Source organism: Sapajus apella, unplaced genomic scaffold (assembly GCF_009761245.1).
Source record: "Sapajus apella isolate SASKATOON/1434 unplaced genomic scaffold, GSC_monkey_1.0 scaffold10, whole genome shotgun sequence".
Lineage (NCBI taxonomy): Eukaryota > Metazoa > Chordata > Mammalia > Primates > Cebidae > Sapajus > Sapajus apella.
In genome coordinates, this window is record NW_022436950.1 from 33,806,157 (window position 1) to 33,821,119 (window position 14,963).

Sequence of the window (14,963 nt, forward strand, 5' to 3'; positions counted from 1 at the left end):
CTACAGTTTTTCTATGACTTCACTAATTTAGTGCCCTAGAGTTCCAGTGTATTCTTTTAAAGAAAAGAACTTGCGAAGAAAATTGATTTAAATATGAAAAAGAAATACAGAGGCTTTCTGGTCACTAAAAGCAGTGGGATCAGGGGTAATTTATAAGAGATTCTAAGTTTTTTGGTTATACAAATGGGGATCACTGTGTCTCATTACATAGGGGCTAGGGACAGAGTAAAATAGTGAAGAAATTAATAGGTTCCTGACAGAGATGAATTGGCACATATAAGTGAATTAAACACCATTACTGGCAGAATTCCACAGTGCTAAAGCCTTAAGTGATATTACAAAATGCTAGTGCTAATCAGTGCCACTGCACTGTCTACTAGGAATGAAAGCAGAAAAATATACTTAGGTGGATTCCAAATCCATCTGAATTTTGAGAATTTGACATTTAATTGGGAAAGTATTAGATCAGCTCTCCTAAATTCTCAGTAATGTATTAAAATGGAAAGGTCAGTATGGCCTCTTCCTGGACAATGGTGATCTCCATGGTGTGAGGAGGTCTTCAGCACTGAAGAGAAAAGAGTGTAAACCTTGTCACGGGACAAACAAGGGGCACTGTGTACAGGAGGAGAGGGTAAGAAAATGAAGGCTCAGGTGGCTAAGGAAAGTCAAGAAAAGATAGGGACAAACCTGATGTCCAGGGCCCAGAGAGCGTAAGAGGGCTGTGGGCTAGACGTGGATGACTTATGACTGGAGACATACAGAAGGCCTGGATGAATTAAAAAACAACTGAAACCCATCAGTATCTTCCCCCATTCAAACCAAAACAGCTGTTTTGCACATGGAAGCTAGTTTTATTTTGCAAAACATCAAACCCTTTGTAAAATATCTTTAGAAGCCATGATTTTCCAAGGCATTTTCTCTTTTGGCAGAACAGCATTTTTATTTTTTATTTGTTTTGAGTAATTAGGAGAAAAGAAATTGGGCAATTTGAATTGGGAAGCAAAAAGCAAAAAACAAAACAAAAAAGAGTAAGAAGGCATAAGACCAAAACCAAAACCAAAACAAAACCCCAGCACCTATCCCCAAGTTCCAACAGGTGAAAATAAACGCCAGGATACATTATTGCATATTGCTTTGACTAGGCCAAACCTGTGCCCTACACATAAGTAATTAGAAGAATTTATATTTTTGCATATGGCAACTTGAATTTCCAAGGGATTCTGAATTAAGATGAAAGGAAGATTACACAGTAGGGTACCCGTTAAGGGGCCTTGCCTATTTCCTTTCAATGCATGTTAGTCCTAGATTCACGGATGTTTGTTTTGAGTAATTTTTGATAAAGAAGATAACCTGCTCCATTCTGCAAAAAACAATCTTTCCAGGGACAGTGCAGACTTGATTATCAGAGAATGCTTGCTGCACTCTGATGATAGGGATGGATTTCCATTGCAAATAGAGCAAAGGACATCAATAAAGTTAGGGGGTAGAATTCTGTGTGGTTACTATCCCTCATAAGTGAGATACCTTCAAGAGAAATCATTCAGCAGAAAGATGAATATCGCATGGCTGCCTCATGGGGCTACACTTGTGTATTAATGGAAGAGGAAAATACTAAGCTTGATTTTCAAAAATCACAGAAATAGAACACTTGCATCTGTGTTCCCTATTTCATCACTTCTCTTTCTTAGAGGTTTTCTCATTAATTAAACTTGCTGAGTATGTGGAGAATCTCGGATGAAAAGTACTATGTGTATGCCAAAGAGTATTTTATCGTGTATTTTTCCTTTCTAAAACAAAACTGTTTCTCTTCGATACTTTGCACCACTGTTTCAGTAACTAATTTCATATTAATCATTCAGTAGGTAAAATAGTAATTTCTCTGAACAATCATTATTATATACATATCAGTGTTGCTCCATGTTGCGGAGGACAAGGCGGTCTCTGTAAAGGAGTGTATGGTGGCAGAAGAGAACAGACAGCAGTGTCCAGAAAAAAGATTTTTTTTTTTGGTAGCTTTGACCCTCACCCCCACCCAATTCATGTGAGAATTCTAATTGTTTATAGTCATTTCCACTTACAGGGTTCCTTGCCACTGGGAACTCAACCTGTTAAAATATTTATTTTTCAAAAGATGATCTTTTTTTTTTTTTTGATAGTCCTAACAGTTTCCCCATTCTTCCCTTTGAATTGTTTAAATCTCCTCTTTCTCTTTTCCTCTATGGAAACATTGCTGTTTCTTTTTTTTCCACAACACCTCTTGGGTATCCTCTTTTATTTCCATTTCTTTCACCACAGTCTAATGTTCAGGCTTTTATATTGCCCAGATCTGCACTGACCAATAGAATGGCCATTAGCTGAATGTGTCCCTATAAAATTAAATTTGAAATAATTCATATCAAATCAATTTATCAGTTTCACAAACCACATTTCAAGTGCTCAGTAACTATATATGGCTAGTAACTACTATATTGGAAATACAAATAGATACTAATTCCATCACTGCAGAGAGTTCTATTGGATTGTACTGGCCTAGATTATTCTGAGAGTTTTTGGTATGTCACCTCATCCCACTTTAATATATACCTTAAAAGGTTCTGGAATAATCTTCCTTAAAGAGTATTTCTGTTGTGTCTGTCAAATTGAGGATCTCTAATAAGAGGTCATAATAAATGATGAAGTCAAGTATGTGACTCTGTTTCCCTCCCTGAAACTCTATATGAACAAACACTTGAGAAATTGGGGAAAAAATTCTATCTACAATGGAATTAGAAAATGACCATAATCTCATGACTTGCAATAAAATTTGGACTCAGCCCCAAAAGGGAGTGCACACATAGTTGACATATGCCGGCATCTCCAGCCATGTATACATTTCACTGAAAATAAGGGAGGGAGTTTAGAGGGGTACAGTCAATAAACTTTCGCTTACAGTCTAAGGATAGGAATAGGACCCTGGAATTGTAGGGTAACTCTTTGTGGGGATCCAACTTCAGAATGGAGGAGAGGCAGAGATAGAAGAGAGATATCTTCCCTGAGCAGGTCTCCTACCTCAAAAAAAAAAAAAAAAAAAAACCCCAACCCCCCCCCCCCCAAAAAAAAAAAAAGAAGAAACCATGGAGGTGAAATACTGAGAAGAGAGAGTGTAAATCTGCTTTGTATCTAATAGGAAGAATTGGCAAAGATATATAAACCCAGGCTCATCAAAATAAGACCAATAATCTAGGTGATTCACTAAGCAGGCTGATCTCAGACTAACTAGCTCTCCCAAAACAGAAACCCACAGAAACAAGCCCCCAGGACAGCATACCCAGCAAATCTGGCAAAAGGGTATTTTCAGAGATTATGTAGAACTGAAGCCGCTGGTAACCTTAGATCACTATGCCCATGTTATTTAACACTATATTTTAGCACAGATTTTAAAAAATTTAAAAAAATTTCTGTAGAAGATGATATTAATGGTAACACTTAAATACAGTAAAAGAAAATATTAGAGCTTACTGCATATAGTAAGCCTCAGTGTTGCCTCAAGAAGGAAGAATATCAAGTAATCGACAAATGCAGGCAAACTCATGCTGGCATCTAACATAAATAAAGATAAAAGAAAAACACTCTGAAATATTTGCAAACACAGAGGAAATATGGGACTTATTGACCCATCTGGAAAAACTTATTAATAATAAAAAACAGCAAACTAAGAACTACATCCAAATGAAGAATTCAACATGGTTGCTATGGTTGTAACGTCTCCCAAAATTCCTGTGCTGAAATACAATCTCCATCATGGTGGTATTAAGGGGTGGAGCCTTTTGGGAAGTGACTAAGCCGTCATGAAAAGATTAGCATCTTACAAACAGGCTAGAGAGAAGGAACTAAGGTCCCTCTTTGCTCTTCCATTGTTGCATTCTTCTGCCAAATGAGGAAACCTAGACAGTACCATCCATGAACAGCAGGGCATTACCACACTTGCTGGCACCTTGATCTTAGACTTCTCAGTCTCTTGAACTATGAGAAAATAAATTTCTTTTCTTTATAAATTATCCTGTCTCAGGTTTTTGTTATAGCAGCAACGATGGACTAAGACAGTGGTGAAGCTGTGGAACAACAGGTGTGGAGGTAAGCAACACATTCATTTAAATATAAAACTAAGACTAAATATCTGTGGAAACAATAATTATATAAAAATATGTGAGTATTATAAACTCTGACAATATAAAATACTAAAAAATCACTAATAAAAATCACAAGTTAATAAGAAAGTAATTTAGGAGTGAGTACCCTATCTTTATTTTTACCCTTCTTTATTTTCTCGCTTTATAAAGCAGGCATCAGTAGTTACTGTCTAAAATTGATACATCAAGAAACAGAGGTTTGAATATATTAAATATTATGGCAAAGAAACCACTAAAACCCAAATTTTCAGCAGGGGAGAAATATACAAAATAAAGCCTAACCATATAGTAGAAAATAGAAAAGAGATGAAGCAGTAAAAAAGAAAGTAACAAAAAAATAAGTTGACCAAATTTAGATTAGGAAAATAAATGTAAATGTAATCAATTTCTTTATTATAATTAAAGGATCCCAGATATCCTCAAAAAGAAAAACACACAAAGTGCATTATAATTGTAAAAGGTGGGAAACGGTCTACATATACATTAACAGGGGACTATAGAAAAATCATACACAGCTGTAAAACATAGGGTCATACTACTATACCAAAAAGAAATACGATTATGTATATGGGTGAGGGCACCACATATATAATTATTTATATGATATAATCTATATCCTTGCATATACATAGAAAATGTCTGGAATACACAAAAAATTTGTAAGTGGCTGCACCTAGAGAGTGGAATTGGAAAGTGGCTTTTATACTTTATATACTATTTGCATTTTCTGTATTTTAAGATAATTCAAAAAATAAATTTAACTTAGTTTTTGATTCAGGGGGTACATGTGCAGGTTTGTTACACGAGTATACTGCATAATGCTGACATTTGGGCTTTTAGTGAACTCATCATGCAAATAGTGAACATGATACTCAATAAGCAGTTTTTCAATTCTCACCCCCATCCCACCCTCCCTAAGAAAATTTTAAAAACTTAAAAAAATATTTAAAAAGTTCCTAACAACTACAAGTTGTAGTGAATAAAAATGTTTTTTAAAACATTAAATACCCTGTACCAACAGGCATCTTTTGTCTTGTAAATCTGATTTCTCATGACCCCTTTGTAAACGTAGTTATGACAATTTTCTTCAAATTACTGTTCACTGAACTTTTATTTGGTCCCTTTAAATCAACTGCTTTCCCCAATATTACTCATGTTCCATTAATCAAATATTTAAGTCTAGTTTTCTCTGGCATAAGGACTTAACTTATTCATCATTGGCTCCACAATGACCTTAACAATTCTTAACAGTTCTTCAACTCCTCTTCCACTCATACATCCAACAAATTCTCTATTAATATGTGACTGTTATATATTACTTTGTAGAAAACAAAACAAAGTAACAACTTTTAATGGTTCATTCTAGATTTTCTGCTTCCATACTAGACTATGAGCTCTTTGAGTCCATCATGTGAATATTCTTCCTGCTAATGTTTGGTTGACAGATTCATTTATTCAATATTTTACTGACACTATACTATACATTAGAAATAAAAAAAATACTCAGTCTCTTACTTACTATCAAGGGAAACATAAACAAGTAATTATAATTCAATGGAAAAACAAATAAGAACTAGAAATGCCCAATAGGCAAATGAAAAATATACCACAAATCATCAGGGAAATGCAAATTAAAACAACAATGAGATGACCTTACTAAAGTAAAAAAGAATGACAAAGCCAAATGTTGGAAAGGATAGGGAGCATGCGGAAGTTTCATACACTGCTGGTGGAAGTCTACAATGGCATAATCCCTTTGAAAAAAGGTCTAGGAGTTCTTTCACTAGACTTTCACTGATGTTAGGACCCAGTGATTCACCTCAGGTGAACTGAGAAGAGAAACAATAACATATGTTTACCCAAATCCATGAAGAATGTTCAGTAGCAGCTTTATTCATCATAGCAAAAAGTAGACATAATTTAGCTGTTTATCACCAGGAGAATCGATAATCAAACTATGGTTTATGCACACAACAAAATATAAATCAGCAATAGCAAGAAATAAAGCACAAAAATACCCAACAGCAGGGATGAATCTTAAAATTATCATCCTAGTGATAGAAGTTGGACAGCAAAAAAGGATTTACTATATAATTTCAGTTGTCTACATCAGGCTTTTACCTATGAATTGGGAAAGATATGAGGGAACATCCTTGGGTGCTAGACATGTTCTGTATCTTGACATACATTCATAAAAAAAGAATAGAGAATATTCTTCCATTTATTAAGATCTAAGCATTTCACTTTATGTAAATTATACCTCAATTTAAAAAAAAACTTTAAAGGCAAAAAGAAAAGACAAAAATGCCTATTATACTATTTATACCTTTTATAAACTAACAAATTTAGGTTAATTATTTATAAGTTTAGTTACGTATAATTCTCTTTTAAATGCATTATCTAAAAACAGTTATTATGATAACAAATTAAGAGAACATAATTGCTGGGAAAGTATGTAAATTACTTAAGCAAACACACCCCTTCTCAAGTAACCTAAACACTTCCAAAATTTGTTGAATGATGAATGCAGAAACTTGTAATAGATGTAAAACAAGTTGTCTAGTCTTTAGAGGATGTGTTTATGGATCAATAAGAATGATTTTTATTATCAACATCAAAGGCTGGCCTACAAATTGGCACTTTATGAAAAAAATATGTTTTTAGTATAAAGTGAAACAGGAGGAGGTACTAAGAGTTTTTGGAGGCAGTTTATATTATGTAATATGTATTATTAAATATAGCAGCTGCTAGCTACACATGGTTACTGAACTCTTGAAATGTGGCTAGTATGACTAAAGTACAAAATTTTAATTGTTAAAGTTTAGGGCCTGGCATGGCGGCTCATACCTGTAATCCCAGCACTTTGGGAGGCCAAGGCAAGTGGATCATGAGGTCATGAGAACAAGACCATCCTGGCTAACATGGTGAAACCCCATCTTTACTAAAAATACAAAAAATCAGCTGGGCATGGTGGCGCACATCTGTAGTTCCAGCTATTCGGGAGGCTGAGGCAGAAGAACTGCTTGAACCCAGGAGGCAGGAGTTGCAACGAGCTGAGATCGTGCCACTGCACTCCAGCCTGGATGACAGAGCAGACTCTGTCTCAAAAAATATTAAAAAATTAAATTTCAATGTGACTAATGTCTACCATATTGGACAGTGCAGCTGGAGGCTTACTTATATTCAGGTTCAACATTTTTGGGGGGGAATATTCTGGTAGGTTATATGGTGGCTCCCTAAAATAGACAGTTGACCCTTGAACAACATGGAGGCTTAGATTCAGGTTCAACATTTTTGGGAAAGAGTACTTTTGTTGGTTGAATAGTGGCTTCCTAAAACAGACAGTTGACCCTTGAACAACAGGGTTTCAACTACATGGGTTCACTTATACATGGCTTTCTTTCAGCTAAACCCGATAAATCAGGTTTAGTTGATAAACATGGAGGGCTGACCTTTCATATAAGTGAGTTCCGCAGGGTCCTCACTTACATGTCGAGGGAAAATTTATGTCCACTAGAACCTGTTGATGCAATCCTATTTGGACACAGCGTCTTTATATGTGTAGTTAACTTTAAGTTGTTGTTGTAAGATTATCTTGGATTATCCATATGGGCTCTACATCTGATGACAAATGTTCTTGTAAAGAAGACATAAACAGAAGAGAAGAGCCAGAGAAGGCAATGTGAAGGCAGAGGCAGAAATTGGAGCCATGTGTCTATAAGCTAAGAAACACCCAGGATTCCTGGCAGCCAAGGGATACTAGGACAGAGGAATTTGGAACAGATCTTCTCTCACAGCCTCCGGTTAAGAAGCAACTCTGCTGACACCTTGACTTCAGACTTCCAGTCTCCAGAGCGGTAAGTGAATAAATGTGCTATAAAACTACCAAGTTTATGGTAATCTGTTAACCAGTGGCCCTATGAAACTAATACAAATACCTTAAAGGAAGGATATGTGCTTCAAATCATGTCATATTAATATGACTTTAATAAATATGTAAAATGTATATTTTTCCAAATTTAACATAACAAAGTAGAGTTACATAGCTTTTACCCCTGTCTTCTCCATCCTAAATATCTGATTGTCTTTAGTAATGCTGAGGTGACAAACTGATGTCTCCATTGTAAAGTTCTCCCAACAATCTTTCATCTAATTCTTTCTTTCATTGATGATTTTTGCCTGAATTAATTATTTCACTAAGGGTTGCACAATGGTCATTTTGAAGGTCATTTAAGAAAAAATTATTAGCTGGAATTCTTCTGTAAAGAAAATCTTTCAACAATTTTGGCGTTTTGATTATGGTGAGATATACTTAGTATAGGGAAATCTGAATAAATGCTTAAATATTTATTTTTCATTGCTAACTTTCAGAGTCAGGAGTTAGTGTCCTAGATACTTCCAATTGTGGCAAATGAGTTATTAGGAACATTTTTTGGGGAATAAGGGATTGTGAACATAATTATAAATGTATGGTTTTTTATATAAGTCCATAATATATAATACACATTTGTAATAACATATTTAGGATTTTCATTCCTAAAAAGCATTCCTTATACTTTTTTCTTGCACATGTTGTCCATATTTAGTCAAGACACTGCTTTATATGAGCTCCTTTGTTCTTCTGACTTAACCCTTTTGCCTTTGATTGCTTCCTTGCTTTACAACAAACAAGTAGTTCCAGGTTTATGTTGAGTATTAACCTGTCTTGGCTTCCCAAAATGTTGGGATTACAGGTGTGAGCCCTACACTCAGCCTCTGGGGCCACTTTTATACGGATACTAATCCCATTAATGACTGCTTCACCTCCCAAATGCCCCACCTCCGAATACTATCACATTGGTGATTAGATTTCAACATATAAATTTGCTGTAGGGAACAAAAACATTCAGATCACAGCAATCACTAACAGTATGATTATTAAAGTTTAAGATGTCTTCATTGCTCTATTTTTTGCTAGAACATATTATACTAAATATGTATAATCAAAATGTGTATTCTAATGTCACTTGAAGTATTTCTTTTTTATGAATGGCTATGCAACCAATTTGTTTCACAGTTAGGTTATTCATTTGGTTTGTTTTCAGTTTTTAGAGATTGTGTTTTACTTTTTATTTAATTTGCTAAATATGTAAGGCAATAAAAATATGTAAGGCATATTTTTCCAAATTTAAATATAGCAAAGTATAGTTATAATGTATAGCTTTCTTCTCTGTCTTCTCCATCCCATGCAATATATTTGTTTTTTTAAAGCAAGCATGTTTATGTATTTCAATCCCTTCTTTCTTATACAAAAGGTAGCATAATATCCATATTTTTCTATACTTTGCTTTTTCAAACAGTAATAGATAGAAGGACATTTCATATTAGCAAAAAAATTATAGGCACTATACTTTCTTTAGATATCTTTCTTGTTTTTTAAATGTTTCATAGTATTCTACTGTGTGGAAATGCTTTTATTTATTTAATGAGTTGTGCATTTGTGAACATTTGGGTATTTCTGATTTTTTGCTATTCCAAATAATGTCATAATAAAAAAATTTGTGCAAATGTCAGTCCATATTGTTACCACTGTGGCTTTGGGATGAATTCATACAAGTAGGATTGCTGGGTCAAAGAGAAACACACATACACTTTTTCTAGATTATGACAAATTTCCCTCCACATTTCTTTTATTTTGTATTGCCACCTGCAATGTAAGAGGATGCCTGCCTGTTTCTCTACAGTCTCATCAACGAGCACATTGTCAAACTTTGGGACATTTGATAAACGTAGGTGAGAAGTCATATTTCAGTGAAGTTTTAATTAGCCTATCTCTTATTATGTGATGCTGAGTGTTTTTTCATATGCTTAAGGGCCAATTTCATTTCCTCTTCTGTGAGCCGTCCATATCTTTTGCTGATTTTACTATCAGATTGTTGGCCATTTTCCCCCCTTGATTTTTCCAAGGCATTTGAATAGGAGCAATATTAGCACTTTGTCTGTGGTGTAAGTTGCATATATATTTTCTTATTTGCCTTTTATGATTCATTAAACAATTATTGATTAGTGTTTCATACTTTATACCCCTCAAAAACTTAGAACATTTTGTTACTTTTCTACACTATTTCTTGATTTGTCTCATGCAGAATGTGTCCCCAATAGTATAGTTCTGATTGACGTGGCCAGTACGAGGAAGTTGTAGGCAGTGAAATTCTCTTTGTTGCTACTGTATGAACCCAAACAACAGAGTCAGGGATGAATAGAGAATAAAGAGGAGGTTTGCTCCCTATAGTGGTGACAGTAGTCGAGGTCAGGAAAGGTTGTTCTCAGAGAGCTTTGGGGTAAAAGAAGTAGTATCATTAAAAGAGATTATGAACTACCTGCTGTATAGCTTTCTTTATTGACAGCAGAGATAATTTGCCTGACTATCATTTCTGCTTTTGTAATAGAAGCTACAATTAGGTCACTACAATTATCCTTTGTTCCAGAGAACAGGGGCTCAGTTTCTTCGGCTTTTCCCTATCAATGCAGATTTAAAGCTGCAAGCTGTACCTGGTCAGAAACAATATGAGTTTTTCATTAGTAGTAGTAGTATTATCAAAATTATTATACTGACCAGCCAATACAGTGTCACGTGCAATATGTTTCATCTTTTCAACAAAACTAGTTTAACTGCATTAATATTTTTCACCATTGCCTCATTCCTGTCTAGTGTCTATAATATTTCCTAAATGATCTCCTTCTGTACTGCCCATTTTTTTGTCAGACTAAACCAGATCTGACATTGTAAGGGAACTAGATTGATGGGATAATTTATCACTTTTCTTGATATAAATACGTAAAAAATAAACACATTTATTTCAGTATGGTAAATTTGATACTCTACTATACTGACACGCAATTTTTTAAATGTAATTAATTGACTCTTTGTTTATGGTTCCGCTTTGCACACACAACACGGTGAGTTCTTCATGGTCTGCAGAATCCAGTGTGTGGATATTGTGCTTACATAGCCCATGGTTTGTCAAAGATCATGGAGGAAAAGGTATGTTGATGTTCTTTTTATCTAAATCCTACATGCGCATTAAACTAGGTCAAGGCAACAGAGTTTGGGAAGCTTCTGAGAGTCAAGTGTGGGCTCAGAACATTCTAATTCTAGAGAATCCTGAAAAGTTAAAAGGCTCTTTGCTTAGGTGGGATGACCACAGAAAAGACTTTCATATCCTCCATGGCCTGGAACCAAGCACATTCCCCATATCAAAAGTGCGTGTGTGTGTGTGTTTACACTGAGACTATTTCATATTCCAAACTAATGGGATTTGCAATTCCTACTGATGAGTTGCAGTTTTTACAATGCCAAATGGCAAGATTCTTTAGTATCTTTCCATTGCTACTAAATGCTGCCATTTCAAGAGAACTGCCCTTGAAGGTTCTCCAACCACTGCAATTTACATTTTCCCTAAATTTATACCTTTCCCAGACCCATTAAGCCTTCCCCATTGCTAATGCACTGAGTTCCTGTAATTTGTATTCTCATAATGTGGACAAGTTTCTCAGAAATGCTTAGTAAACGTTTTTAGCTTTCCTTAGAAAATTAGCCCCAAAGAGAAGTGGGGAAGTAATGGGGAACAACCTACAGAGTGCTTATGATATTCTCTGATAACAACTAGTTCCTTTATAACAATCCTAGACAGTCCCCCTACAAAATATGTCATTAGCATTGAAGGCATTAAATGATGTTCCTTAGGCTGCTGACCAAGCTAACACTGAAGAAAGAGCTCTAAGAATCTGCCCTTGAGGGAGCCCTGCTGGTTGGATAAAATTTGTAACTTGCTGATGTGCTTTATTCTTACTGTTAATGACATTTGTAAGTGGCAAGAAATAGCCTTTATTTTATTTATATTCCCCCAGTTTATCTGTGCCCATTTTCTGTAGCATAGACCAAAGCAGAAAGCAAAGTACATTTTCTGTATTAAAATTTTCTGGAGCACAGCATTATTTAATCTTAGGGACAGCCAAAGGTTATATCTGAAAAATAAATGATAGGCCCTTGGCATGGTGGTGCTTATCATCATATGGAAAAGAATGAGGATCAACCCTTTCTGTTGAATGTTTGGGGTATTGTAAGCTACGTAAACTTCCTGAAGAGGAAACAGGAAAAATAGAGAATAAATGGAAATTAGCTACATTTCCTTTCCTTTCCCTTCAGACCTTTCTTTTCTTTCCATTCTGTCACCCAGAATTTCACACCTGGCTGGTGCTCTCCTGGACACATCTTTAATCTTTGTCTCTCAAAGCTGACTCACATGAAAATGTGCTGAAGCATGGAAATCACAGGCTGTCTACGCAGCATGTGCTGCTCTATTTCCTTTGTTTTCTTGGCCCTGAATGCCAGACTTCCCAAGGCCCTGGACACTCATCCCCAGGTTACAGAGAATCTTCATTGAAAGAGCTCTGGGATTATGAAGAGCTCCAGAGGTAAAACCAACTTCCATAGAGCCTGGAAAAACCACCTTACATACAGAACCATGACTATACCTAGGATAGGGATAAACACAGACCCTTCATACCTGAGGTTTCCATCTAGCACAAAGGTGTGGGGAACTCATATTCTGAAAAGTCACGTTCTCTGCATCACAGAGAGTTTTAAAAGACCCAGAGGGTATAGTCTTTTCCCTCCTATCCTATTCATGCAGAAGACTTAAAACATGTCCACGAAAATATTATATTTAACGACAGAATTTTTTTTTAAACTTTTAAGTACAGGGGTACAAGTGCAGGTTTGTTACATAGGTAAATCTGTGTTATGGGCCTTTTTTGTACAGATTATTTCATGACCCAGGTATGAAGCTTAGTACCCATTAGTCATTTTTCCTGATCCTCTCCCTCCTCTCTCCCTCCATCTTCCAAAAGTCCCCAGTGTGTGTTGTTCCTCTCTATGTGTCCATGTGTTGTCATCATTTAGCTCTCACTTATAAGTGAGAACATGTGGTATTTGGTTTTCTGCTCTTGTGTTAGTTTGCTAAGGATAATGGCCTCCATTTCCATCCAGGCTCTTGCAAATAACAAGATCCTGTTCTTTTTTATGGCTGCAGGCAGAGTATTCCATGGTGTATGTGTACCACATTTTCTTTATCCAGTCTGCCATTGATGGACAGAGTATGTTGATTCCATGTTGTAAATGTGATTCCATGTTGTGAACCCTACTGTGAATAGGGTTGCAATGAACATATGCAAACCATAGTATTTTCTATGGTGCTTATTAGGCTTGTTATTTTTGGCTTCTTAAGATGGTATTGTTCTGGAGAAGCATATAGAATATTTCCACAAGTCCAGACATATGCCAAGAAATGGGTCATGTCGGCCAATATGGTTTGATTCCAACATTTACTGAATATTTACTAGGTACTCAGAACTGAACTAGGCTAAATGAAAAGGACCAGGGACACATGAGTATCAGGTGGAAGAACCACAGGCTTGTCCATCAGGTCTGCAAACTAAGGTCCCCTCCTACCTCCAAAAGGGTAGTGAGAAGGTCTTCCTTAACAGGGGCCCAAGCCTGAGGTGAGCATCCTTAACATCTGGCCTTCTTCCCTCTACCACACACACAATGAGGACACAGCATGGGCAGGGCCAATAACTACCTTAGCCAATCTCTGCTAAGCAGCCATCAGAGAAGGTCTGACAAGCTGATCCTGATGATGTCTGCTGTGTCTATGGTAATTCTGTCAAAGACTGTTGTGTAGTTAGGGGACAAGATAACTAGCAGGAATGATCTCATTCCTACTCCACTGGATGTTGAGGAGAAATGTTCTACCATGGCCATTGGTTCAAACCTGGGTGAAGAAGAGTATGAAGGAGGCTTTTATAGAGGACCATATGCTATATGCTCATGGCCTTGAGAACTACAATGAGGATGTTTCATTTGTTAGGACAGGCAATGGCTATTTGTACATGGGAGCTTACTGTCTGATCTACCCTCATTTGTCCCTCCACCAAGACCAATAGACATAAGCTAAGCCTATTCTTTGCAGTGCCTATTCTCAGTCTGGACCATGGCATTCCATCACTCAGCTGGCTCCCCATTCCTTGGCCCACCTAGTGGCCCTTTGTTCCAGGTTTTGCATGTAACTACCATAAGAAATCTCTTTATGTTTGAAAATAGACTTGTTTTATCTCCTGTTGGAACTGCAAATTGCTAACCGATCCACAAAGTGTTCGAAAGAAGGGAGGGATCGACATTTTTTATTGTGGCTATTAGGGTACTGTGGAGGTCTGAGTTTCTAGATGTGTGGAAACATTCTTCAATGACGTACATTACTACCCAAGATTTAGATTTGATTCAGACTCGATGTAACTGCAGTAAGGAAACATACTTTTTAAAAAGGAGGAAGGATGTGGCTAGATATCTCCTCCCTTCATGGAGAATCTAGTCATTAAACAGCAGTCGAACAATCTCTTGAACAGTCATTTTTTAACTGCTTCTCTGCCTATAACACTTCCATGTCTTCCTTTAACACTTAGATAAAATCTAACCTCCCTGCAATGATCTGCGAGGCTATCTACTCGGTCACTGCTTCCTCTGTGACTCTGGCTTACGTCTGCTCTCCCTTAGTTATTCAACTCCAATTACAAAGCTTTTTTTTTTTTTTTTTTTTTTGCCTCAGGCCTGATTAGCTCTTGCAGTTCTTTCTGCCTGAAACCCGCTTCTTGCAACTGGCTATTCACTGAGATTGGATCTTGACATCTTAGGCATGCTTCCCAGTCCCATCTTTCTATCACATTTCTCTAGTTTATTTTCTTCATACTCCTATC

General features: G+C 36.2%; 1 protein-coding gene across 2 annotated transcripts in view; it reads right to left on the bottom strand.

The window, feature by feature from the left end:
- The window catches only part of PARD3B (par-3 family cell polarity regulator beta), a 1,108,767-nt gene that overhangs the window by 210,126 nt on the left and 883,678 nt on the right, over positions 1-14,963 (bottom strand). The window lies entirely within an intron of this gene.